The sequence below is a fragment of the Stegostoma tigrinum genome, chromosome 43 (assembly GCF_030684315.1).
Source record: "Stegostoma tigrinum isolate sSteTig4 chromosome 43, sSteTig4.hap1, whole genome shotgun sequence".
In the NCBI taxonomy this organism is placed as follows: domain Eukaryota; kingdom Metazoa; phylum Chordata; class Chondrichthyes; order Orectolobiformes; family Stegostomatidae; genus Stegostoma; species Stegostoma tigrinum.
This window is the reverse complement of record NC_081396.1, coordinates 2658017-2685871: the sequence shown is the minus strand read 5'-3', so window position 1 is coordinate 2685871 and position 27855 is coordinate 2658017. Positions and strand designations below refer to the sequence as shown.

The 27855-nt window shown below is 43.1% G+C and overlaps 1 protein-coding gene across 2 annotated transcripts in view; it reads left to right on the top strand.

Moving 5' to 3' along the window:
- LOC125449112 (zinc finger protein 239-like) overlaps window positions 1-24839 on the top strand; it is a 48464-nt gene extending 23625 nt beyond the window's left edge. For both annotated transcript variants that reach the window (XR_007246829.2, XR_009443167.1), the window contains exons 4-5: window positions 10896-10994; window positions 24682-24839. The gene's annotated coding sequence lies outside the window, so the exon portion shown is untranslated. The remainder of the gene's footprint in view (window positions 1-10895; window positions 10995-24681) is intronic.
- The last annotated feature ends 3016 nt before the right edge of the window (window positions 24840-27855 follow it).

Here is a 27855-nt window from a genome sequence, read left to right as displayed (position 1 = left end):
GGATTCTTAGCCCACCGCCTAGAGCAGCAGTCAGACCCTAGTGTCAATGACAGACCTCAATAACTGACTGATGGGAGTTTAACTTATTTTTCTGATCCTTACACCGTAGCTGGCCCACTCTGTCACCACCAACTCCAGCACGACCCCTCAGAAGAACCTTTCTCCAACCTTTGGTCATCCTGTAAGCATGAAGTTGGATGCACCTCTGTAGAGCCTGTAAGGATCCAGATTACCCCGGGGCAAACCAGCCTTTGATACCCCAATATCCCCGAAGACCAGAGGCTATTGAAGGGGTTTCAACCTTGATAAAGTCACTCCTCCAACAAGGTATTCTAGTTCCCTGCCAATCACCCTGCAGCACCCCCATTTTACGTGCCCCAAAACCAGCCTGGAATGGAGATTAGTGCTGGATCTTAGACAGATCAACAAAATAGCCCAGCCTTTACACCCAGTTATGCCCAATCCTGCAACGACTCTTAGCAATGTTCCCGCGTATGCCTGTGTTTTCGCCCTGCTTGTCTTGCAGCATGCTTTCTTTGCTATCCCGTTAGCTGCAGTATCCCAATATTTATCTACCTTCACCTTTAAGGGCCAGCAATACACCTGGACATGCCTCCCCCAGGGATTTGTCCATTCACCTACTTTATTTTCTCAGATATTGCATCGGCAGCTCCAGGAGCTTCGGCTCCTGGATGGCTTCTACCATTGTCTAATATGTTGACGACTTGCTCCTAGCTAGTCCTTCGGAACCTGTTAACATTGCTGATACTGACCATCTCTTGAACGCTCTCCACTCTTGGGGATGTGTTATATCAGCCGCTAAGGGGAAGCGCGCCCAGCGACAAGTAAAGTTTCTGGGAACTCTGATCAGCGCTTCCAATAGGCAGTTGACCCCCGAGCACATTACACGTATCCTAATGACACCTTTGCCTTCAAATCTCAAGCAAATGTGTGCCTTTTTAGGCTTAGTTAACTACTGCTGACAGTGGCTCCCGAACGTAACATTACTCACCAAACAGTTAACCGCTTTGGCCTCGAGCAAGGCCCCAAATCCTTTCACCCTATCAGATGAACAACAGTCAGCCTTCACAGAATTAAGAAAAGGCCCTTGCCAGTGCACTAGCGGTCGGAAGACCCTTGTATGATAGGCCGTTCCAGTTATATGCCAGTATCTTGGAGGACTGTGCAACTGCTGTCCTCACACAAGCCTCTGGGGATCGCAAAAGGCCGGTGGCATGCTACTCGACCCGCCTTGACCCAGTAGCCATGGGACTCCCACCCTGCTCGCAAATTCTCCCCGCTATTTACTCTCTTGTAACCGCTGCTTCCAATATCGCACTCCAGCAACCCCTGACTATCTATTCGTCACATGCTATTGTAGCCCTCCTGACTTCCCATCAGACCCAACATCTTACGCAGGGATGCCTGAGCCGTTAAGAGGTAGCTCTCCCTAATAATCCCCTGCTGACCTTCTCTTACTGTTCGACCGTAAACCCGGCCACCTTCCTGAGTAGCCCACCGGAGGAGCTTCAGGAACCGCCCCCCCCCCCCCCCCCCCCTGCCGCCGATGATTGCCTCTTGCCTCAATCCTAACCTCCCCTCGAACAGACCTTTCAGATGCCCCATTACCAACGCCGGATCTCATATTCTTTGTGGATGGTAGCTCTTCAATATCATCTTTAGGAGTTCCCCTTTCAGGCTATGCTATTGTGGACCACACGACCACCTTAGAAGCAGCCTCTTTCGATTCTCCTGTAGCCGCCCAAAAAGCAGAACTTTTTGCCTTAACACGAGCCTGTACCTGAACCACCGGGAAGTCGGCTATATATCCCGACTCACAATACGCCTTTGGTGTGGCCCATGATTTTGGCCAGCTTTGGTCCCAACGAGGGCTCCTCACCTCCTTGGGATCGCCCTTTCAGAACTCACGAGATGTCCAAAACCTTCTCAAAGCCGTCCTCCTCCACAAGCAATTGGCTATGATCAAGCGTGCTGCCCATGTACGGGGCGATGCAGGTGTCGGTGAGGGCAATGCTAGAGCTGATCAAGCTGCCAAAGACGCTGCAACAGCTTGCAATTCTATTGTGTCCTCTATGAACCGGCAGGCCCTAAATCGTTCATCTGCCTCGAAACCGACGAGCACCAGACATTGTCACAGTGCAGCCTTTACAAGGGGACGCCCCTGACTCGGTAAAACGAATATGGAAGACACAGGGGTATTCGCGCTCAGCGTCAAAAGGCCTCACTCCAGTTGCTGAAATACTGGCTGTAAGATTCTTATGAATAAGCTGGCGGCGCCTGTCTCAGCCATCATTTAGTTAGTTATCATAGAATGATAAAAGGAGGGAATGAAGTGTTAAAGGGTGAATATTTGTTCTGCTGACATGTAAGAAATTAGGTTCTAAGCTGCGCCATGGGCACCTCTGTCTCGCAGACAAAATGTGCTAATCTAGTTATACTCTGCTCTCTGTAAATGTTGAACTAAGGCTAAAAAGACGAGGAACTGTCTACAGCAGCGAATGAGAATTGAGGAACTGTCTAGTTGTACACATTGTTTTTGAGTAGCTAAACTTTGCTGGTAAAGTTAGGTGATTAAGTCATGTACTATCACTGTTGTTAGGCATATGACTATGGGGAAGTAAAATGTTGTACCTTGCATACATGATTGACTGTGGTGTAAATTCCTATATAAAGGGAGGACAGTTCCCTTATTGGGGGGCATCACTGTGCAATACGCCCACGTATAGCGTGCAACTTGTAGAGTGGTCCTCCACATTTTTAAATAAATGCTACTGCAAGTTATCCGTCTGTTGATGCTGTACATTTGTTTCAAGCGCAAATGTTAGGTGAAAAGAACTCAACAGGACAAGATAGGATATGGAATGCGAAGTGTGGAGCTGGATGAACACAGCAGGCCAAGCAGCATCTCAGGAGCACAAAAGCTGACATTTCGGGCCGAGACCCTTTATCAGAGAGGGGGATGGGGAGAGGGTTCTGGAATAAATAGGGAGAGAGGGGGAGATGGACCGAAGTTGGAGAGAAAAGAAGATAGGTGGAGAGGAGAGTATAGGTTGGGAGGGAGGGAGCGGATAGGTCAGTCCAGGGAAGACGGACAGGTCAAGGAGGTGGGATGAGGTTAGTAACCTCAAGCCGCACCTCCATTTCCTACCTACTAACCTCATAGCAGAACTAACGACGCTATGCAATGCTTACTATGGATTAGCACACGTAGGGAGGGATAAAAGGACACAGTTAATACCTAACTGTTGATAGTGGAAAGGAATGGGAAGAGACAAAGCTGAACTTTGCCAGAGGTGAACCGAATGTGTACAGACAGAACAAGGACAGGGGATTAAAAGTTAAAATGAGCCATCAGGCCTGCCCACGGGGATCCTGCGAATGCATTAAACTGGACCTTCTAGAGCCATTCCCACAGAGTCAGAATAAGAAATTCTGTCTGGTCATGGTCATCCCATTTACCAGATGGGCAGAAGCTTTCCCCACAAAAGACCACCGCAACATTGGTGACAAAAATATTGGTAGGTCAAATATTACCTCAGTGGGGCAGTTCCTTACAATTAGAATCAGCGAAGTGCTTGAAGAAATCATCTAAACTCTTGGGAATAATACAGAATTATCATACCCCCTAACACCCGCAGAGCTGGAGAATGTAGCGAGACTGAATGGAACGCTGTAAAATGCTCTGACCAAGATAATGGTAGGAGAAGGGGTAATTCTGATGGCTCAGAAGGCAAAGCCTTTGAGCTAATGACAGGACGAACAATGACAATTCCCCAGGACCTAACCATAGGGGGCATGCAGAACTGACTAACAGCGAGGGACGAGCCTAGGATTACGTGAAATCTCTCTGTAGCCATGTATAGACATTTCACAGACTGGCACCAGACCAGCAGCTGGTCAAGGACGAGGAGGCTGCTGGACTGAAATACCGCCCCATGTTTAAAGGTCTTGGTGAAAATAATCCCAAACCAGGGACCCTTTATTCTCACGGCCCCCTCCACCCCCCAAATAGGACAAACCTCATGAGATAATATTCACAGGTAGAAGGAATGCAATTATTATTGAATATACAATCGGTAAATGGAAACATCCTAGCCAGGTAAGGATATATAGGAGTTAAGAGTATAACCGTCAGTCTCTCTCTCTCTCACTCTCTCGCAATCTCTCTCGGCAGACGGAATACATTGCGGCCAGTGTGCATGTTATGTGGGTTTGTGAAAACTGTAATTAAGTATATTGCTGACATTGGTATTAGTGTGAAAATGCTAATCCTGTATGGGGTCATTCTCAATTTTGATCCTATCAGAGGCTGACAGGTACATGACGGACTGAAACCTGGATGTTAATACATTTATATGTATATGTCTTACAATTATGCCAGTCATATTCATGTCTCCCGCTGCTGGGTTTACTTATACATCCCCACACATTCAGAGGGCAGTGTCCATCTGAGACCTATTCCTATTAATGTATCTGAAGTGGCTGAATGGACCACTTGTTAGAACAAATCCGTAATGACTGGGGTTCACACGGCTGGCACATCTTCTACAATGAATGGGTTAACTTAGTGGGCATGGGCAGTATCTGAGATATTTGGGAATCAGCAGAGTCCAGCTTTTCTACTTTTAAAGATTGGTACCAACCCCAGAACAGGCAGCAGATGAAAACTCTCCAGCCCTTGCTAAGGTGAATGCTGAGCTAGTTGCCATCCGAACCGTAGCATTACAGAACAGGATGGCCACTGATTGGCTACTAGTAGAAAATGGAGGCACATGTGCACTCATTGGAAAGGAGTGTTGCACACTCTGATTTGGCTGATCACATTCATAATGAAGTAATCAAACTCAAACAGGCTCGATTTTCGATCCTATGGAGTTGGGTTTGCAGGGTGGCTAGGATCCCTCCAGACGTCTGTTGCCCAGGGAACAGTAATTATTTTCTTTTCTTTTATATTGCTTGTATTATGTTGATAAATTGCATTACTACACTGATGAAGGAGATGACTGCAGGAGGGCGACAGACCCAGAAGGTGGTTGTGCTTACTTACTACAAAAAATAGCGATTTCTCATGGAACAATGAAAGAAAATGACCAGCTCAGCACACAATGAGAAGAGGATCATGAGCCAATACTTTTGTTTATAAGCATAGAAAAATTGTAATGGACTATTCAGGATTTTGTTACGGACTTATCATTAATGATGTCCCAATGACCATAATCTGGCCTAGGGCCTAAGGGGGAGTGGGGAGCTGTTGGAGCTGCCTGTTTTTAAGAGACACAAAATGGCCCGATTTTTTTCTTAAAACGCCTGCTTTGCATTTAGACACAAGATGGTTGACCAACTGCCATTAACAAACTGATTGAAACACAATTAAAAAGCCTACTTCAGCATTTAAGTGAAACACTAGTGCCTTCGAAGTGGCGTTATTCCAAGGCAAAAGGGAGCATTTTCTGGACAGCAAGTTACAAAGAACGCAGAGACAATCTTGATAAGGAACTATTCAAGGACGAGCAATTTGAAGATTTGTAACAAGCACGGACAAAATAATGAAATTATGGCTCATAAAAGAAGAGAAACTTTGAAAGACCATTAAACTGCAACAAGAAATTAATTTCAGTCTCATTAAAGGGAGGATGTTGTCCAATTAAGCCAACAGTGATAGTTAAGCATCATGCAGCTATGACAACAGCAGCTAAAGTAAGTTTGCAAAAATTAGCTGTTTCTTTGAAACAATTAACAATATTAAGAAATGGGTTCTAGTTAAAGATTCTTCAAATAATCACAGAGATAGATTTCAATGTATTTATAGACCCACATCTGTAATCAAAGTATATTGAAAGCACTGGGGAAATAATTACAGAGATGCCTGACATATATTGTCTCATTAGCTAAAAAGTGCCAACAATAGAAGCAAAACTTTGTAATATAAATTATTATTACAAGTAGCTTTTTTATATAAGGAGTGATAGAATTTGATAAACATAGCAAATGGAATACAATAAACAGTAGAATTCAAGCATCCCTTAGAGATAAGCAAGTCAGGGACATGCCTGAAGGAGTATGGCCAGTAATTTTAGAATGTGAATTAATAAGTTTCATGGAAAGGTCCCAAGGCCTAGAGGTCAAAATGACTGTCAAGCATCATGAAACCAAGGCAACACAGTGCTGCCCATAGGATGGTCCATCATTGATCAAGTGTTTCACAGGATTTGGTTGCCTAAAGAAAGGGGGAAAGCACAGTAACCACATTGTCTGTGATCATTGTAACACAAAATGTATCAAAATACTGTTTTTACCGTTGTAACCAGAGCGTGTCGATGACCTCTCTTCTGATCTGAGCCACAGAATAATGACTGGGTTCTCACATTGAGGCCAGATTCAGGGAAGATCTTTTGCCCTCTCCCTGCATTAACTAGTTGTTGCTCAAATAAAAATCTGCCATGTGCCTGAATCCTGAGTCTTTGTCCCCACCTGGGGAGTTACACTCCTACTGGAATCTAGAACCTGCAGCCTGTAAGGGTGTTGGACACAGATGCATTCATATCACTGAAGAAGTATTTAGGTGTGCACTTGCATAGCCAAGGTCCCATTGCTCTGAAAAGAATGCTGTAAAATTTGATGAGAATAATTAGGTGGTTGTTCTTTTGAATGATACATACTGATTGCCCAAAGGGCTTTTCCAGTGCTGTAGTCCTCTATGATTCTTTTTCTCAGTTAGGGAGCGAATCCCAGGAGGAGAAATTAGCTGGAACGAGTAAGTTCAGTCTGACAATGAGAGGCGATATTAATGAAAGGTCTGAAATATGGTGAAAATCTGACAATATAGCTCCTGAGAGGCTGTTTCTCCCTGGCTTGAGCATCGTGAACTGAGATGATGTCTTCCTGATATTGAATCAGCTAGTTAGGACTAAGCTGCCAAAGCATTTCTTCACTGAAAGAATTGTGTACTTTTGGAATGCTCCAATCTTAAATATTGTGTGTATTGACGGCTGAGGTTTTGTTTTGGAGTTTCAGTGAATGGAAGACAATATGGATTGAATGGGAAATTAGGGTTTCTGTTTATTCAGAAAATTTACAATCACACATGAAACAATATTGTGATAAATTGGTGACAGCTTTGCTTTCGGGGTCTTTGACTACTCAAGTTTTTGTCACTTTTGTGGCTGGGTCAGTGTGTTTACCTCCGTAGTTATCAGTACCGAATCAGACTTAGTGCATTTTTACCATCTGAAGCTTTCATCATATTCCTTGTCCCTTTGATTTAAAATGGTGCAGTGAGAAACACAAAAATCAGGGTGAACAGATTCAAGGAAGGATTTTAAATAAAATCAAAATGTTTGAAAAACTTATGGGGTGTGGTAGCAACAGGAGAAAGTGAAACAGTTAATGGTCTGATAACAGAACGGCTTTATTTCAGATCTCCAGCACTTGCAATTGTCTATTCTTATGACAAGATACCGTATCTTTCCATTCATGACCTACAGCAGCAGCATATATTTCTATGTTCCCTTTATAAATATTTTAACACAAAATGACAATTGTACACTCAGGTATTGCTTGACTGGGAGCCAGTAATTCGACAAGTGCAGGGGAGATACTGGAATGGGACTTGTTGTGAGTTAACACATATGGCCTGCACAGTTTTGCATGACCTCAAGTTCACAGAGGGTAGAACGTACCCTTGCGAACTGACATCAGCACCGTCCTGTTTCCAAAACCAACACTGGTCCTTTAACAAGTGATATCCATTATCGTTCAAGCATGAACTAATGAGGGTTTGAACAGCTGGAGAAAAACATACCTCCTTTCCCATAACAATTTATCGGACAGCTTGTAAAGCAGGGGAAATTGGATTGTATAAATTAACTGAGAACATGAGGTAGTACTTTACCAGAACAAGTATTACTGCAATTTATTTTTCCATGTTGAAAGCTAATAGAAAAAATGACATGTTCAAGTATTCATGTCAGTATGTCAGAAAAGCTTTAATAAATTTGAAACAATGCACAGAGGTTGCAATTACTCCTACATCTCTACACTACTTTTTCCTTTCTTTTATTAACTCACTTTTCTAAAAAGAGTTGGATATTAGTTAAAAATGACAAAGATTGTGCGAAAATCAAAAATAAAGAGAGATAGAAGAACATTAGCACTTCTTATTAGCAGACCTTAAAAATTAAAGTTTGCACAAATACAATAAATTGATATGCCTCATAATGTGCGGTGACATTTACTGATTCAACGGTTCAATCAATTTGCCAAATATATTCCTTGATGCCAGCAAAAAAAGATCTTGAAATGAAGCATTTACTTCCCAGGTTGACCTTCTAACAAGATGCCCATGAATCTTCTCAGTGCAGTGCTGCTGTTTTGATATACTTATTATTTTTCTCGCACGTGAAGTTGATTGTTCAAAACCAGTCTAAAACATTATCAAAAGACTTGACTCTCGGAGTGAATGGAAGTTAAATAGATTGTTCCTTTTAAAGTTTAACTGCTTGCAATAACTGACAGCTGTGTGGCACTTTGTGCACCTTTGCATGAAATGCAGTAATACTTCCTCACACAATTTGCTGTCACCCTAGAAATTTAATGCCTATCATCAGTGTGTTTCCCGCTGTTAAGATACTTTGATGATAGATATACAGTGCGCATCTGATACACTTGGCTGCTTCGTGATTTTAGATTCTTAACTACAGTTGTAATCAGATCGTAATAAGTACTCGTTTGTTACAGAACACAAGCTTTAAATGTAAGTATAGACCAGCATCGATGGACAATGGGAATGAGCTGTTTCTGTCACCTTACAGAGATCATTGTGCATGATAGAGCATGCGTAGTGGATCAGAGACACAGAGTAAGATAAGCCAATGGGGGCAAATGGAGCCGGTGGGGGAAGAGGGAAGCTTTCAAACACTTTATGTACGTCTCAGATAGTGAACAAGAGACATCACATCCCTGTTTGCACAGAATCGGATTTTGCCCAGATTTACAGCCACCATCTTTCTGAATGGTTAATTGGCTGTGGGGCCGCCATCCTTCTGCGGGGCCATTGACACCGTCGTGTGCACCTTGAACAAAAGTTTGAGTGATGTGAATGTGCAGCAGGCAGAGAATGTGGAAGATGGTGGATGGGGTCAATATTGTCACTGCATCTTGTACATGTTAGCCCTGCCGCAATTTTGTACCGACGATAGGGAGACAACATCATCAACCAGCATGAAGGGCAGGAACTCATGGAGTTTGTCTCAGCATTAGTGACAAGCAATCTTATCAGCGATAGCAAGAACTGCAGGTGCTGGAGTCAGTCAATACAGCGAGAAGCTGGAGGAACACAGCAGGTCAGGCAGCATCAGAGGAGCAGGACAGTTGACGCTTTAGGCCTGGGCCCTTCAAGTCCTGATGAGCGGTCCAGGTCAGAAATATTGACCCTCCTGCTCTTCTGATGCTGCCTGACCTGCTGTGTTCCTCCAGCTCCTCGCTGCATTGACAATCTAATCAGCTGCCTCTGTTGCTTCCTCTCTCCCATGACCCCTCTGGGAACCAACTGCCTTTTAAAGCTCCCCTTTCTTGACTCTAGAATGTATGCCTCTATTCCATTTCTCTCCCATCTCCCCATATTTTCACTTATTGCTCAATCTGTCCGCAGCAACCACCTTCTGCTTACCCCACCCTATTCCCGGTAAGCGGCCACACCATTTCCACACATTTGCTGATATTATTGATGGTCATGTCTCATCAAATCCTGCCTCTGTCACACTCCTTAAAATGTGCTATTACCACTTCTGTCAATAACACATCAATACTTCCACTGCAAACTACCACCCCGCCTCCAATGCCCCCTTCCCCTCCAATGTCCTTAAATGTTTTGCCACCTCCTGAACCTCTGCGTTATGTTCACAAAACTCTACATTCAGTTTCCTCTGATCAGGCTTCTGTCCGTGCCCACTATTTCAAACCTCACCTTCTCAAAATCCTCGTCATCTTCAAGTCAAAAATGTAAACATGTCTCACGGAGTGCTGTAAACCCAGTACAGTCACACCACTGGCATTTTCCCAAACATATGGAAAATTTCCCAGGCTTTTATTTTTCTGGCACAAAACAGGACAAATCTATTCTGATCAATTGCTACCCCACCAATCAAATGTCAATTATCTGTAACTGATGGGATGTGTCATGGACAGCACTGTGAAGCAGTACTTACACAGCAATAAGCTGTTACTGATTCCCACTGTGGGTTCTGCCAGGGAGGCCTTAGACCATAGGAGGATACACCAGGATTGGTCTGATGGTCTGAACAGTGGCAAATGGAATTTAATCCTGAAAAGTGTAAGGTCACACATTTTAAGGGGACTAACAAGGTAAGAGAATATAAGATGAATGGTGTATGCCACTAGACAAGAATTAGAAATTTCCACTTCCATATGTGCGGCAAACGGGAAAACAGCTAGAGGCCTCAGACACTGACAGGCCCAAGCGTTCACCACCAGCTTTAATGGGGGTAACTTTCTTTGAGATGAGTGTGTGACCACCTTTTTTTTTTAAAATAGTGAGCAATGAAGGGTAAAACCCTGGAACTCAACTGCTCACTGCATTGTAGCGGACCCTACTCCTCAGTGATTGTCACGACCCAAGACGCAGCTCACTACCACTGCCAGGACAACCAGCAATGGAACTCAAACACTCACCAGCTCCACTCGTATCACGTGAATAAACAAAATAAACTCCCTTGTGGTGAAACTGTATTGGAGTCCAAGAGCACAGCTACCTCTGATTTCCCCACTGTAAGCTGAAATTAATGAAAATGTAGATTAATGTAATCTTTGCCTGAATAATATCTGACTATGTGCCACTTTTTTTTTTACACCAACAGAAACAGCAGAAACATCAGTGGGTCAGGCAACATCTGTGCAAAGGACAAAAGCTGACAAATGGATCCTGGTATCTCAAAATTGGTGAGGAGTAGGACAAGGTATTGGCTAGAATCTCCTATCTCTTTACTGTTTGGTTGCTATTGGTTTGTGATTTTTTTATTCCTTCCAATTTAGGAAACTTTTTACTTTTAGGATTCATCTTTTTTCACTTCTTGGTGTTTAATTTCACTGCATATCTCACCACCCCATTTGAATTTTAGAATGGTGCTGGGTGAGCAAGACTGTTTGAGCGTCTGCACAGGAGCAGCCGCTTTGGATAAGCTTGAGATCACGGGCAGAATCAATGTGGTATATCGTCTGAGAGTGCATTAGGATAGTTAAATCTAGAGTTAACAAAGGAAAAAAGTCACCATTCCCAGTGGGGAGAATCCAGTCAAAGAAAATGCAGAAAGCTTGATGCTATGCATTCCAACAGCTTCAATGTTCACTCTCCTCACGAGTAAAGCACACTGTGTACCATCTAAGGGATGCACAACAGTAACCCATGCTACCTCACACCACCAAGGCCCTGGGTTCGATTCTAGTCTCGGGCAACTGCCTATGTGGAGTTTGCACATTCTCCCCACGTCTTTGTGGACTTGTTTGGGCTAAAGGACCTGTTTCCACACTGTAGGGATTCTATGATTATACTGTATCCGTTGCTCCCAATATGGTCTCCGCTACATTGGTGAGACCAAGTGCAGGCTTGGTGACCAATTTGTGGAGTATCTGCACTCCATATGCTATAATCAACAACACCTCTTGTTGCCAACAAATTTAACTCTGCCTCCCACTCCCTGGGTGACATGTCCATCCTGGGCCTCCTCCAGTGCTCCTTTGACAGCACCTTCCATGCCATCAACATCCCCCCTTGGTTAGGACAAGGGCATAGAATCACAGGCACCAACACTTTCAACTACCTCTCATCCCAAGTCACACACTATCTTGACTCGCAAGTATATTTTTTGTTCATACTTATTCATTGGATGTAGGCATCACGGGCTGGCCAGCATTTAATGCCGAGCCTTAACTCTGCTTGCTAGGCCATTTTGGTTGGCACTTCAGAGTAAACTACATTGATCTGGGCCTGAAGTCACATAAAAGCTAGTCTAGGCGAAGAGGAAATGTTTTCTTTGCTGAAGTTGGGATTTTACAACTCTCAGCAATGGTTTCACGGTCATCTGTAGGTTCTTACTCCCTGATTTTTGGAAAATTGAATTCAAATTCCACCCTCTGCTGTGCTGGGATTTGAACCCAGGTCCCTAGTACATTTTCCAGAGTTACTGGTTTAATAACCTAGCAACGATAATACCAAGTCATCACCTTCCCATCGCCATTATATATTGCAACTAACTCCCTGTCATGGTGTCAAAATGCCAAAACATTCTTCCTGAAAGCATCAATACAGTGTGGAGCTGGAGGAACACAGCAGGTCAGGCAGCATCAGAGGGGCAGGAAAGCTGACGTTTCGGGTTTACACCCTTCATCAGGCCAGGGGGCGGAGCTCGGAAATAAATAGAAGGGGTGGGGCTAGGGGAAGGTTGGCAGGATAGTGGTGGGGGTAGGAGGTCCTGGGGATTGGTCAGTGGGAAAAATGCGGCCGATCGGTGAGAGAGAAGGTTGACAGGTTGTGTCAGTTCAAGAAAGCAGTGATAAGAGGGATGGTTGGACAGAGGATGAGGCGGGGATGGGGAGATTTTGAAACTGGTGAATTCTGTGTTGAGGCCATCGGGCTGTAATCTCCTGAGGTGGAGTAGGAGGTGTTGTTCCTCCAGCTTGCGCGTAGCGTCATTGTGCTTCCGGAGGAGGCCCAGGATGGACATGTCACCCGGGGAGTGGGAGGCAGGGTTAAATTGGTTGGCAACCAGAGGTGTTGTTGATTACACTCCAGATACTCCACAAATTGGTCACAAAGCCTGCACTTGGTCTCACCAATGTAGAGAAGACCACGTTGGGAGCAACAGATACGGTATAATCATAGAATCCCTACAGTGTGGAAACAGGCCCTTCAGCCCAAACAAGTCCACACTGACGCAAGGCGAATGTGTGAACTCCACATAGCCAGTTGCCCGAGGCTGGAGTCGAACCCAGGGCCTTGGTGCTGTGAGGTAGCAGTGCTAATCACTGTGCCACAGTGCCGCCCATATGAAGTGAGGTGGGGTGGGTGGAAGAATAGGGCAAAGCAACAGAATCACAGGTCATCACAGATCAGGTGAGGATGTACATGCAAATCCCTGTCAGATTTGGAAAGATTGTCTGGAGCCTTCAAAGGAGGTGAGAGGGGAGGTGTAGGGGCAGGAATGACATCTCCTCTAGTTGCAGGGAAAGGTGCTGGGTGTGGTGGGGTTGGTTAGGAGTGTGGGAGTGGGAAAGGGAGTTGTGGAGTGAGTGGCCCCTACAAAAGACAGATAGGACTGAGGAGGGAAATGCCTCTTTGGTGGTAGGGTCTGATTGCAGGTGCCAGAAGTGGTGGAGGATGATGCACTAAATGTGGAGGTTTGAGGTGTGGTAAGTGAGGACCAGGGGAACTCTGTCCTTATTTTTTGTTTGGGGAAGAGGGAGTTTGAGGGCCTTCTCCACACAGGGAGCAAGCGATTGATCTCTCTCTCTAGTGTGAGCACGCTGGTGTTCCAGCAGGTTGAGTGACAGAGCGAATCCCATCCCACAATCTCTCTCTAGTGTGACTGCGTTGGTGAATTTTCAGCTGGGAAGGATAAATAAATCCATTCCCACATTCCCCACCTTTCCATCGTCTCTCCCTCTTGTGACTGCGCTGGCATTTGGACATTGCAGATGGTCATTCAAAGACTCTTCCACACACAAAGAATACATGTTTCTTCCTTGTGTGAATGGTCCTTTTCCTTTAATGTTCAAAATCCTGAGATAATTAGGTTACAACAAACAGAGAAAATGTCAGATCTGGATGTGGTTTCATTTGAAATCTCTAATTGCAAATCAAACATTCAAATTAGTAAATAAAAGTAGAGATCAAAAGAAATCAGAAGAACAGACACACGTTGTGAAACTCGGAAATTAATCTGGTCAATCGTGGAATCAGCACTTGGGGAAACTGCTAAATTATCATGAAAACTGAACTGGTTCCTAAATGCCTCTCGGAAAGAGAAGCAGTCAGTGTTTGCACAAAACGACAGAAGAGAAAACAAAAGGTGGAAGAACAGTGGCATGGATCTTGCTGATACTCCTGAATTGTAGGCTTTTTCTTGTGAATTTTTATGCCCCAAAACCTTAAAATTATTTTTGGAACTTTTATACTCAAAAACACAACAAAGGAGAAAATGTGAACTGGAGATTTTTTTCCCCATATATGGAGTTTGTGGGAGAGGTCTTTCTATGTATTTGTCGAGCGTCGCCAGCTGTGAAGAGAGATTTTATTTTCTGTTTTTTTTTCAAATATGAAGAGTCTCAAACAATGTGACGAAAAGAAATACCTGAAAAAGGAGAGATCGTTTTTCACACGGACCTTGTTGGAGAGATCTGTCCATGTGCTTGTTTCACAGCTCTGAAGAGAGTTTTTTTTTCCCCTTCTGTTTTCACAGACAAAACACTGAAGATTTTTGTTTTGAACTGGTGGCTGTGTCTGTTTAAATAATGAGAGGGTCGGGGAATGGCATTTCTCTTCTCAGATCCAGAGACTTGAAAGCTGACTGAGAGAACACTTGAGGAGGAGACTTTTTTTTCAGTATATTGGAGTTTTAGTTAAATTGTTTTGTTTTAGCATTTTGTTTTTGCTTTGCACACTTAAGATCAAATTCTGTGGGTTAGGGAGGACTTTTTCTTATAAATGCAAAGCTCTTTTAACAGTTTCTTTTAGACTTAACTTCACTGATGACATACAGGAGACACTGGTTAGTAGATTTAGAGAGGTGGTTACACAGCAAGCTCAGTCAGATAAATGGATAGACGTCAGAAAAGGTAAGAAGGCAGTTCAGAAGTCTTCCGTGGCTATTCCTCCCTCAAATAGACTCTGTTCTGGGTATTGTTGAAGAGAATGGCTCTCAGAAAAATAGAAGTGGCAGTCACATCTTGGGCGTAAGGAATGAATCATGTTAAGCAGGGTTTGTCAAGATGTAAAAGAATAATTGTGAAAGGGGTCTCTCTGGTCAGGGGCACAGACAGGAGATTCCATGGCTGTGAGTGTGAATCTGTATAGTATGTTGCTTTCCTGGTGCGAGGGTCAAAGATGTTTCAAAACATTTGAAGCATATTGTCGAAGAGGAGAGTGAGAAGCCAGAAGCTGTGGTATGCATTGGTAAAAATGGCACAGTTAGAGCAAGAGATGAGGCTTTGCAGAGAGAATATGGGAGGTTAGGTAGAAGGTTAGAAAAGCAACACCTCAAAGGTATTTACAATCTCTGATTTCTCCCAGTGCCATGTCCTAGTGAGAGCAGATAAATCAGTGGCTGAAGGGATGGTGCAATGTGGAAGGATTCAGATGTTTGGATCTTTGGGAGCACATCTGGGACAGAAAAAAACCAGTACACATGACGTGGGTTTCGCTAGTTCTATTTTGGGAGCCTTGTGACTCGTAGCGTGGGTGTGCACGTGTGTTTCTAAGTAGCAGTGAAAATAGAAAAACAGATGAGGATGGCTCTGAATCAAAATAAAATGCATGTTAATTAAAAAGGCAGATAAGAGAATGAGGTATCTCTGAAGAATTAAACTTCATTTATGTAAATACAAGGGTGTTACAGGTAATGCTGAGGTACTCAGAGCATGTGTGGGAACATGGAACTGGGACAAAATAACTATTCCAGAAACTTGGCTGAGGAAAGGACAGGACTAGCAGCTCAATGTTCCAAGTTTCAGTTGCTTTGAAAGGGCAGAAAGAAGGGGGTAGTGACATTTTCGATAAAGAAAAACAATACTACTGTAATTGGAGAGGATATTTCTGAGGGATTATCTAGTGAAGCTGAGAAATAAGAAAGATATGATCACCTTGATGAGATTATTTTGTAGGTACCCCAATTATCGAAGGGAAATTGATGACCAAATGCTTACAATGATCTCATATATATATATATATATATATATATAAAAGAATAGTAGGATTGCTATAGCAGGGATTTTAATTTTCCAAACATTGACTGGGACTGCCGCAGTGTTGGGCTTGCAGGTAAAGAATTTTTTAAATGTGTTAAAGAAACTTTTCTTCATCAATATGTAAATTTTGAGAAGATTTATAGCTCAGGTTGAGTTTCTGGATGTGAGTTTGCTCGCTGAGCTGGAAGGTTAGTTTTCAGACGTTTTGTCACCATTCTAGGTAACATCATCAGTGAGCCTCTGATGAAGCACTGGGTTAGGGTTAGGGTTAGAAATAGAAAGCGGGACATAACACCAGCGCTTCATCGGAGGCTCACTGATGATGTTACCTAGAATGGTGACGAAACGTCTGAAAACTAACCTTCCAGCTCAGCGAGCAAACTCACATCCAGAATACGTAATTATTTTTTTCTAGAGAAGGAGCAAAACCTGGCCTTCTTTTGGGAAATAAGGCAGGGCAAGTTACTGATGTGTCGGGGGAAAAGAGAGGCCTTCCTAAAAGTCAAATTTCTGAAAAGGAGTAAGGTAAATTTTAATTGTAGGAGATGGGAATTTTCAAAAGTTAATTAGGGTAAACTGTTCACAGGTAAAGGGATGACTGACAAGTGGGATGCTTTCAAAAGTGTGATAATGAGAGCTCAGGGACATTATGTTTCTGTTTGAGAGAAGGGTAATGCTGGCCAGACTAGGTAGTAATGGATAAATAAAGATATTCAGGTTCTGGTAAAGAATAAGAAAAAGTCACACATCAGAAATAGACAACTGGGATCAAATGAATCTCTTGAAGAGCGTAAATGGAGAAGGGGCATTCTTAAGAGGGAAGTCCGGAGGGCAAACAGGGGATATGAGATTTCCCTAATCTTATTTGTCAAGGCTAAGCCAAAAAGAATCTCGAAGTACATAAAGAGCAAAAGAGAAACTAGAGAGAACATAGGGCCCCTTAAAGCTCAATGAAGTTGACAATGTGTTTAACCTCAGGATGTAGTGTTAGGTCTTTTTTGGAGATCCTCACGGACTTGGTGCAATGACAAGACACTGACCTATTTAGAAGAACACAAATCCTTTATTACAAAGCAAGTACAAGCTGTGGAGGATTACTGTACTCAACCCGGCACAGAGTGCAGAGTCTCGTAAGTGATTCTCCATGAGCAGTGGACAGTCCCCGCCTTTTATACCTTACCAGGTGCATAATACAAAAAGCAATTTTACATCTCACAATGGCATGTTACATGAAACAATCACTACATCGGACAATGACATGATACACAAACAATTACTACATCGAAAACATAAAGAGAGCAGGATACAGTATCGATCGTTCGCTAAGTGACTGCTAACGGCATTTGATAAGGTTCCTCATCATAGGATCATTCAGAAAATAAGGAGGCATTGATACAGGGAAATGTATCTGCCTGGATATAAATCCGGCTGTCCAGTAGAAGACAAAATGTGACAGTAGATGGAAAGTATTCAGCCTGGAGCTCAAAGACCAGTGGTGTTCTGCAGGGATGTGCTCTGGTTACCCTGCTCTTTGTAATCTTTATAAATGACTTGAATGAGGAAGTGGAAGGATCGGTTCATAAATTTTCCGATGACACGAAGATTGGTGGAGTTGTGGACAGCATGGAGGGCTGCTGTAGGTTGCAACGGGACAGTGACAGGATAAAATGATGGGCAAAGAAGTGGCAGATGGAATTCAAACCAGAAAATTGTGAAATGATTCATTTTGGAAGATTGAATATGAATGCAGAAGACAGCGTTAATGACAGGATTCTCAGCAGTGTGCAGGAATTAGAGGGGTCTTGGGGTCCACGTCCATCCATCCGTAAGTTGTGACCCAAGTTGATAGGGTTGTAAAGAAGGTGTCTGGTGTGTTGGCTTTCATTGGCAGGGGAATTGAGTTTAAGAGCCGTGAGGTTATGCTGCAGCTCTATATGACTCTAGTTAGAATGTTGTGTTCAGTTCTGGTCAGTTCATTATAGGAAAGGTGCAGAAGCTTTAGTGAAGGTGCAGAGGTGATTTACCAGGATGCTGTCTGGACTAGAGGGCAGGTCTTAGGAGGGAAAGTTGAGGGAACTCGGTCTTTTTTTATCTGGAGCGAAGAGGATAAGAGGTGACTTGATAGAGATGTACGAGATGATGAGAGGCATAGATAGAATGGAAAGTGAGAGATTTTTTCCCAGGGCTGAAATGGCTATTACGAGGGAGCATCATTTTATGGTGATTGGTGGAAGGTATAGGGGAGATTTCAGAGGTAGCTCCTTTACACAGAGAGTGATAGGTGTGTGGAATCTGATGCCAGCAGTGGTAGTCGAGTCAGATATTTTAGAGACTTCTAAGCGACTCTTGGATTGGCACATGGAGGATAGTTAAATGTACGATATGCAGGGCAGATTGATCTTAGTAGAATAATAAGTAGGCACAACATCGTGGGCTGAAGGGTTTGTATTGAGCAGTACTGTTCTATGTTCTGTGTTCACCCAGCGGTTGTTAATTATTTGAGGCTTGATAAGAATTTGTCAAAACCAAGCTTTCCCATTTATATGTGTTTATCATTTAATGATGTGAATGCTGCACTTCAAAAAAAGGTGAATGATTAACTTAAATATCTACAAAAGTTCCACATGTGTGAATTCTCAAAACTTCAATGAATTGCTCAGTGGATGAAATTAGACATGCTCAGAGGCTCCCCGTAAACTGTTGGAAGAAGGGTCGCATATTTTCAATGCAGCTGCAGTTGTTCAACGTGAAAAACGTTTAAAAGAAATATGGGCGGATCAAAAGAGTGGAAATGAAAATGGTGACGTTAGTGATAATTTGAAAAGCAATAAATATGAACCGACTATCGAAATTGTGGAGTGCTGCTTAATTTGGGAGATGCTGGACAGATTTTTACAGTTTCTGTTCAACAGACACTCACGTATTTGTTGATCAATCACAACTGCTTTTTCAAAGCATTACGCCAAGCTAAAGACTCACAAACTTTCTAATGCCACAATTATTCTCGAATTCACTGTACATTTTCCTTGTACATTAATTACCCAAAACACTCGCTGCATGAAAATGCGTTTCACTTCATTGAGTTTTACTTTGTTCCAAAAGTCAATTATCTTTAGCCAGTGTCTGAGTCTTTTCAATCACCCTGAGATTTATTGACACCAGGATATGAAAGAATATCAAACCTCAAAAATTATAGGTCAGACATCGATGTAAATCAGGGAAGAGCAGAGATCGGAAGTACTTCATGTTCCTTCCCGCAACCTCCCTGTGAATCTCTGAAGTACTGTGTTGTTCTCCCATTAGATACAGCTAGGACATTTTAAAAAGTTCTGAATGGGTACAGGTGAAAGGGACAGATGCCAAATGCCGATAAATGCGACTAGATTGCTTAGGAAGTTCAGTCAACGCGGGCAGGCTGGACTCTATACCTATTTACCTTACATTATTGTCAATATTTTTCAGCAATTGTGCTTTAGACAGGGGGCAGAGCAAGATTCCAAACACTGAACTTGGCGAATGTGCAAGTAAGGCAACCTACATTCTGAAAACTCAAACAACCGTTAACGAATGGTTGACATCGACAAAACACCGTTTGAGAGGAATTTGAATTATTCAGCAATCAACAGAAAATATGCTGAATACCCTGCTCCTCTTCTACGGTTCTGTCTGTGTGTATTAATCTGGCTTATGGGTCACAGAGGTATGGAGTCAAAGAGCATGGAAATTGTTTCAACTCAGTCAGTTCCAATTAACCACATTTGGTCCATATTGCTCCAAGCCCTTCTCATCCATGTACCTATTCAAATTATTTTTGTAAGTATCATTATTGTACCTGCATCAACCATTCTCTATGGCAACCCATTCCATGTACTCACTACTGTCTGCAAGAAGAAGTTGCCCCTCAGGACCTTCTTATATCTTTGCCCTGTCATCTTAAACCAATGTGCTCCAGTTTTCAATTTCCCATCACTAGGGAATAGGCTGTATGTGTCATCCTATCTGTGCACCTCTCATTCTCATGCATTCCAAGAAATAAAATCCCACCTGAACCAACCGCTCCCCAGAACTCAGTCGCACTTGTCCTGGCAACATCCTCATAAATCTTCTTTGCACACTTTCCAGTTTGTTACTGTGTATTTCCTATAAATGGGTGGCCAAAACTGTGCACAATACTCCAAGTGCAGCCTCAACAACGACTTGTATAACTGTAAAACAAAGCCCCAACTCCTACACTCAATGCTTCGACTGATGAAGTCAGCATGCTGAATGACTTCTTCACCATCCTGCACAACTGTGCCACGCTTTCAATGAACTATGTACTTGTAGTTCTAGGTCCCTCTGTTCCGTAACACTCCTCAGTACATCACCATTTACTGCATAAGCCCTACCTTCATTTTACATTCCCAAGTGCAACACCTCATCATACTTGTATTGAATTGCATTTGTCAATCCTCAGACCACTCCCCCATCTGATCAAGATTCCTCTGCAATTTTTGATAAACTTTTTCATTTTCGGTGGTACTTCCTAATCATTTTTCATCTGCAAACTCAATAATCATGCGTTGTACTTTCTCATCCAGATCATTTTTGTAAGTGACAAGTAGTAAAGGTCCCAGCACCGACCCCTGTGGCACACCATGAGTCACAGGCCTCCAATCTGAGGAAAACCTTCAACCATCACTCTCTGCTTCCAACCATTGGCCAATTTTGAATCCAATTAGCTAGCTGTCCTTCGATCCCATATGACCTAACATTCATGACTGACCTACCATGTGGGACCTTGTCAATGGCCTTTCTCAACTCCATATAGGCAACATCCACTACCCTACTGTCATCCATCCTCTTTGTTACCTCTTCAAAGATCTCTAACAGACTTGTCAGACATGACTTCCTGCGCACAAATCCCTGCTGACTATCACTAATCAGACCTTAACTATCCAAATGTTGTTTGATCCTGTCTGTAAGTTTTCTCTCCAATAACATGCCTACCACTGATGTCAGAATCACTGGCCAGTAGGTCCCTGGCTTATCATTGCTATCTTTCTTAAACAATAGAACAACATTAGCCACCCTCCAGTCTTCTGGAACGTCAATGATGTCTTAAGGTGAAGCCAAATTCTGCAAGGTCCTCTACAATTTCACCTGTATTCTCCCACAACTTATATGAATGGACTTGGTCAGGCCCAGTGTTCTATTCATCTTAATATGTATGGAAGCTGCAAAAGCCTCCACTATTATAATGTGCTTGCGGGCTGAAACAACAACATTTGCTTATTTTATTTCCTTAACATCCACAATTTATTCCTCAATAAGCGCAGAGGGGAAATAGTCATTAAAAATCTCCCCCATTTCCTTTGACTCCACATAAAGATGACCATACTCATCCCTAAGGGGATCGGTTCTCTCACTTGCCACCCTTTTATTTCTTTTTAAAATTTGGTTGTCGGAGCTCTTGGGATTAGAATCATGGGATCCCTACAGTGTTTAAACAGGCCCTTCGGCCCCACAAGTCCACACCGACCCTCTGAGTAACCCACGCTCCTGTAGCACCCGCTGCCTATTTAGAGGTCTATAATACAGCATCAACAGAGTGACCATCCTCTTCTTGATTTTCAGCTGTAACCACATGGTCTCATTTGAGGAGGCCTTAAGAATATCCTCTCTAAGCACTGTTGTTACGTTCTCCCTTATCAATGAGGCACTGCCCCAACATTAACATGTACTTCTATCAGGCCTGTAGTTTTTGTACCCTGGAACATTGAGTTGCCAGTCCTGCCCTTCTCTCAGCCATGTTTCTGTTATGGCTGTGATATCCCATTCCCCAGAGCCAATCCATGCTCTGAACTCATCTGCTTTAGGAGTCAGGCCTTGTGCGTTTAAACCAGAACTCCATTCTCTCCCTTTACTGTCCCCCAGGCTAACCTGAATAGTAAACTTGCTCTCGAAAGCTCATGTATTTTCCCCTGACTTCTTGAGACCCCTCTCATATTCCGAGTCTCACCCCTTGCTAATCTAGTTTAAACCCTTCTGGGTAACACTAACAAGTCTGCCTGCAAGGGTATTAGACTGTTTCTGGTTCAAATACAACCCATCCCTCTCGCACAGGTCACCTCTATTCCAGAAGAAATCCCAATGATCCAAGAGCAGAATAACCTACCCTCTACAACAGCTCCTCAGCCACTTATTCATCTGGCATATCTTCCTATTTCTATCCTCAGTGGTGTGTGGCACTGTGAGTAATCAGAGATCATTACCCTTGAGGTCTGGGTTTTTAACTTCTTACCTAACTCCCTATGCCCATTTCACAGGGCCCATCCCTTTGTCTCCCTATGCCATTTTTACCAATATGCACGATGACCCCTGGCTGTTCACCCTTCTGCTTCAGAATGTTCTGGGACCGCTCAGAGCAACCCTTGACCAGGCAACATACCATCCGGGTGTCTCTTCTGCTCTAGCTCTTATCATCGATGTTCTTGGCACCCTGGATGATCCTGAGATCATCCCGCTCCAGATCCAGTTCTGTAAAGCAGTATGTTTGGAGCTGCAGCTCTGTGCACTTTTCACCAGGGGCGCTGAAAGTTTCCCATGTCTCCCACATCATGACAGAGGGACATGCCACTGCCCGAAACTATCATCCCTTCTGCCTGTGGAGACTGAATTGTCGGCCTTTGGCAAAAGCAGGATGATCAGAAATCTCACAACAACATTGAAACTGAAAACAAAGCGTAGTTACTGTGGTCTACTGGTTATAAAGTGAATATTTGGATAAGGGGGCAGCATGATGCTGTGCAATGCCTGACAATGCACAGGGGATCCTGGGATCGAATCCCAGTGGTGCCTGTGCTTTACACGGTGGGTTCATCATTTAAACGTCTCAATTGCCAAGCTATTGATCCACCCTAGTGTTGAAAAAGTAGACAACTGAGAATGCTTCTTGTGCTTTGCTTAAGCCTGTTATGATTTGGTGCTCTCACGTCTTCACCTGGCAATGCCACCCCCCCCCCCCCCCCCCAGCCGGAAATGCTATTTCTTCCCATTTTATGAACTCTGACAAGTAGCGTTTATGAGCCTATAAGAGAGATAAATTTTGTTAAATGTTCACTGATTTGACAGATAAGTTGATAATTTCCCCCAGCATTATAGTATGGAAATGCATAGCTGACATTGGTCAGATGCACAGTCACTGGCACTGAAATGCTGGAATCGAGCTGGGACCAATATTCTGGCGAAGAGGGTAAAAATGCTGCTCACAAGGACTTTAAACTAGAAAGTAATCGGAGGGGGGCGGTGGCACAGGAAGGGAATGGTGAAACTTGCGCCAGTAGTCTGTCGTGGTGAATTCAACAATGTGGAAAAATATGAAAGAACTGACAGGGAAGGAGAACTCAGGAGAAGTTATCCGGTGTGCTTGAAGTTTGATTGCTCGTCCTTTTCAAACACTTTGCCCGATTTGCCTCTGTGCTGGAAACTTTAATGAGACAAATAGGACAGAGTGTTCGGAAAGGGCGAGCAATCAAACTTCAAGCACACTGGATAAGCGAATGATAATGAGAAGAGGGGTGGTTAATGCAGGCCTGAAGGTGTTATATCTGAATGCTCGCAGTATAAGGAAGAAGGTGCAGCATTTAAACAGCTCTCAATTGTGGTGCAGATTGAAATTGGCAGGTATGACTTGGTGGGCATCATGGAGATGTGGCTTCAAGGGGATCAGGATTGGGCACTGAATCTGCAACGATGTACATCCTATCGAAAAGGTAGGCAGGTGGGCTGAGGGCATGGGATTGCCTTATTAGTAAGAAATGAAATTAAATCAATAGGAAGAAACGAAGTAGGGCGAGATGTTGTAGAATCTGTGTGGGTAAAATTGAGAAGCGCAATGGTTAAAAAAATGTATATAGTTGGAGTGTGTACAGGCCTCCTAACAGTAGTTAGAGGCTGGGGCACAAGATACACCTAGAGATAGAATAGGTGTGTAAGTAGAGCAAAGTCACAGTGATCACGGGGGATTTCAATATGCAGGTGGACTGGGAAAATCACGTTGGCAGTAGATTGCAAGAAATGGAGTTTGTGGAATGTAATGAGATGACTTTTTGTAGCAGCTCATGTTGGAGCCCACAAAGGAACAGACAATGCTGGATTTAGTGTTTTGAAATGAGGCAGGCTTGATGAGGGAGCTTAAGATGCAGGAACCCTTAGGAGGCAGTGATCATAATATGATATAATTTACTCTGCAATTTGAGAAGGAGAAGATAAAATCAGAGGAAACGGTATTACAGCTGAATAATGGCGACTACAGAGATATGAAGGGATAGCTGTGCCGAACTGACTGGAAGAGGAGGCAGGAAAGACAGTGGAACAGCAGGAGTTTCTGGTAGTAATTCAGGAGACACAACGAAAATTCATCCCTAGGGAAAAGAAATCGTGGTATGGGGAGGGTGAGGCAACCATGGCTGACTAAGGAAGTCAGGAATAGCGTAAAAGCAAAACGGCAACTTCTTCTACATTCAGCTCCTCATTCCTGAGTATTAGCTACAGCACTTTGGTGAGGGTGGGAATAATTAAATCATTCGCAATTCAAACACACGGATATAATTTGTGAAGTTTTTAAGTGTCATGGAGTACAAGTTAAAATCTGAATGCCTCGATCGCAACCATCTGCACTGTTCCTTTGTCCCTATTTTCCAGGTCAAGTGAATGAATTTTGGAGCCGGTAGATTTTCCTCACCTGTTTATCGAAGCCTCTGAATTCCAAACCAACAATCTGTCCTCTCATTGACTCTAGCAGTGAAATAACTTCAGTTTAAGTGTATGTAACAGAGAGAATAATTGATTTTTTTTCCCCATTTTACTGTATTGGTGTCGTCTGGTATAATTATGATGCAACAATTTGTCCCTTCCGAGCTGTTTGAAGACTTTGATGTTGTTGGCAAGAGTGTCCCCATTCAGAATTTCTGCCTCCCCTTTATGCTGAGGCCGGATTTTCTCTTTCTGGTGACTTTTACAAATGTACTTAAAATTTACAGCTCAGAGCGCATGCGCTCTGCTTTCAATGTGGCATCCCGGTCATATTCACTTCTCTTAACGTTAACATAAAACTTTTGTTAACACCGCTATCTGAACGGGTAAAGAACTAAGTAGGAACCATGAGTTTGCTTAATTCTTTCTTCAAGGCCCCTCAGTAATGATAATTTTTCCAAGTTTACACGCCCCACTCTGTTCCCAGCCAAATGTTACTTTCTCGTTATTCAATAAGGAGAGAGAGGGTTTTACTGCCTCTCCTCCCCCTCTCTCCCTGTTTATTCCAGAACCCTCCTCCCCTCCCCCCTCTCTGATGAAGGGTCCAGGCCCAAAACATCAGCCTTCCTGCTCCCCTGATGCTGCTTGGCCTGCTGTGCTCATCCAGCTCCACACTCTGTTATCTCGGATTCTCCAGCATCTGCAGTTCCTGTTTTTCCCTCATGACAGGTTGTGTTTCATCCAGCCATTTGGGTTAATGCTTAACTACCCTGAGGCCAATGATTAGAGCGCGAGGAGGTTCTCTAATGTTTCCTCATATGCGCGTTGTCCCACCAGAAGCCTACAAAAGGCAGACAGCTTACTCTGTCGAAAACAAAAATACTGTCAATGTCGGTGGAGCCTGGGTTCCCAATTGACAAATCTCCACCTAAGATGACCAACTAAACATGCATCAGCCAAAAATGCCAACGTTCAGACGGCAGTACCGACACAACGCGTGAACCAAGGGCTGATTCTCAGAAATGGAGTTTTTCTCACACATGAGCCTCACGGAGCACAAATCCCGAGATCCATTAGACACACCACAGCTGCCAAAATTCCAGGAAATGAAACCATGGTCTATCTGACACACGGATATCACTGAATAGCAACCCTCAAAATTATAAATCAGAATTCGATGCACATTAGGCAGGCAGAGATCAAGAGTACTGGAAATATTCAGCCATCGGGACCCATGTGGCACAAGACAGAAGTCAGCCCCAAAAATAGAACCTGTTCTCAGATGCTGGAACTTACTGGTCGAAGGATGCTGAAGCTCTCTCCGCAAGTTATAGTGTATTTGGGAGATACATATGTAATATGAATCCCTAATGAAAACAGCTGCAGACATTTCACTCATCCATTAAGATTTGCCTCGGTGAAATCTGATATTTTAGTCAGCCTGAAGTATCAAATGGCTGATAATTATTTGGTAAGAACTTGTCAAACTTGTCATTTGCCATTTAATCCTTACATGTGTGTTGTGCTTCAACAAGAGATGAATGGTCGACTTAAATACATACAATACTTACACGCGTGTGAATTCTCAAGAATAAAACAAATTGCTTCTTGAATAACATTGAGTACACACAGAGAATCTCCCAAGCCATTGGAGAAGGAGTCGCATATTTTCATTGCAGCTGCAATTGTTAAATGTGCAAAATGTCTACAAGAAATACACAGGCAAAGTAAGAGAGTCGGGATGAAAATGATGAAGGCATGGATAGTGTGAAGGCATTAAAGATAAACTGACTGTAGAATATATGGAGTGTTGCTAAATGTGGGACGTGCTAAAACATATTTTTCATGATTATTGTTTAACAGACACTGACGCCATTGCTGATCACTCACCATTGCTGTTTCAAAGCATCAAGCCAGGCTGAATGCTAATAAACTTTGATTGCCACGAATAACCCGGAGTCCATTCCACATTTTACTGGAGCACTAATTATCAGGAAAACTCATCACATTAAAATAAGTTTCATTTTATCTAATTCGTTTTGTTTCGATTGCCAATTATAGTTGGCCAGCTCCTGAATGTTCTCGTTCCTTTTTCAGTGGAAGCAATTTCTCCATATCCGACTCGAACAAAATCAAAACAGGAAAACTGCAGATCAGCAGAGGAGAACTGTTCCAACTTCTCAAAGCTGGTGCGCTGCATCATCCGGGGAACAGTGTTGTGAATCAGCCATTTTCCCTCTCTCCTGACTTTGTATTCTTACAAGGATGTGACATCTGAAACTGGCGCAATTTTCCAGGTGAGAAAAGCGGCTGTTTTATTTCAGTTTAACACGATTCCTTCGTATTGGTTCTCTGTAGCGCCATTTATGAAATAACGTTTATTTGGCCTTCTCTCGAGACCTTATGGTACATTTCCTGATTTGTGCACATATACGTGGAGGATCCTCTGTTCTGCACGTCTTTGGATTTACACATTTATCATTAGATGTTCTTCTGAATCCATTGTAAAAGGAAGAACCATGTCACACCTCCATGAGACTGAGATATATCTTTCACAAGGATATCAATGGATAACAGCTCTCAAAAATTGTACACCAGAAGTTGATGTTGATCAGGGCAGGCAGAGATCAGAAGTGCCAGAAATACTGGATTTCCACCTGACGTCCTTCCTGCAACCTGTCTGTAAAATTTTGAAGTTCTACGCTTTTCTCCAAATATCCCAATATTTTACTTTTTTTTAATTAACGCTCTTCTGCAACTGTGTTTTATTGGCCGAGGCACTGGAAGTCTGAGAATGTACAGGATAAGGCAATCTGCAATTTGAAAAGGCAAAAAAAATTAACGATTGGTTGACAAGTATAAAACAGCGGGCGAGAGGAATTTGAATTAAATAAAAAGAAAACAGGAAATACCCTGATGGTACAGCATCCAGGTAAGACCTGAGCTTGAAGAACGGAGTAAGATTTCCTTTTATTACCTTTTACATCCAGAAGTGTCCTTGTACACGATGTAACTTTCACTTCCCATCGCCAAGTCACCCATGATTTTTTTAAAAATTTCAGCAATTACCTATCGCTAGTAAATTATTCGTGCTTCCAATTCAATCATTTATGTGCAAGCCCA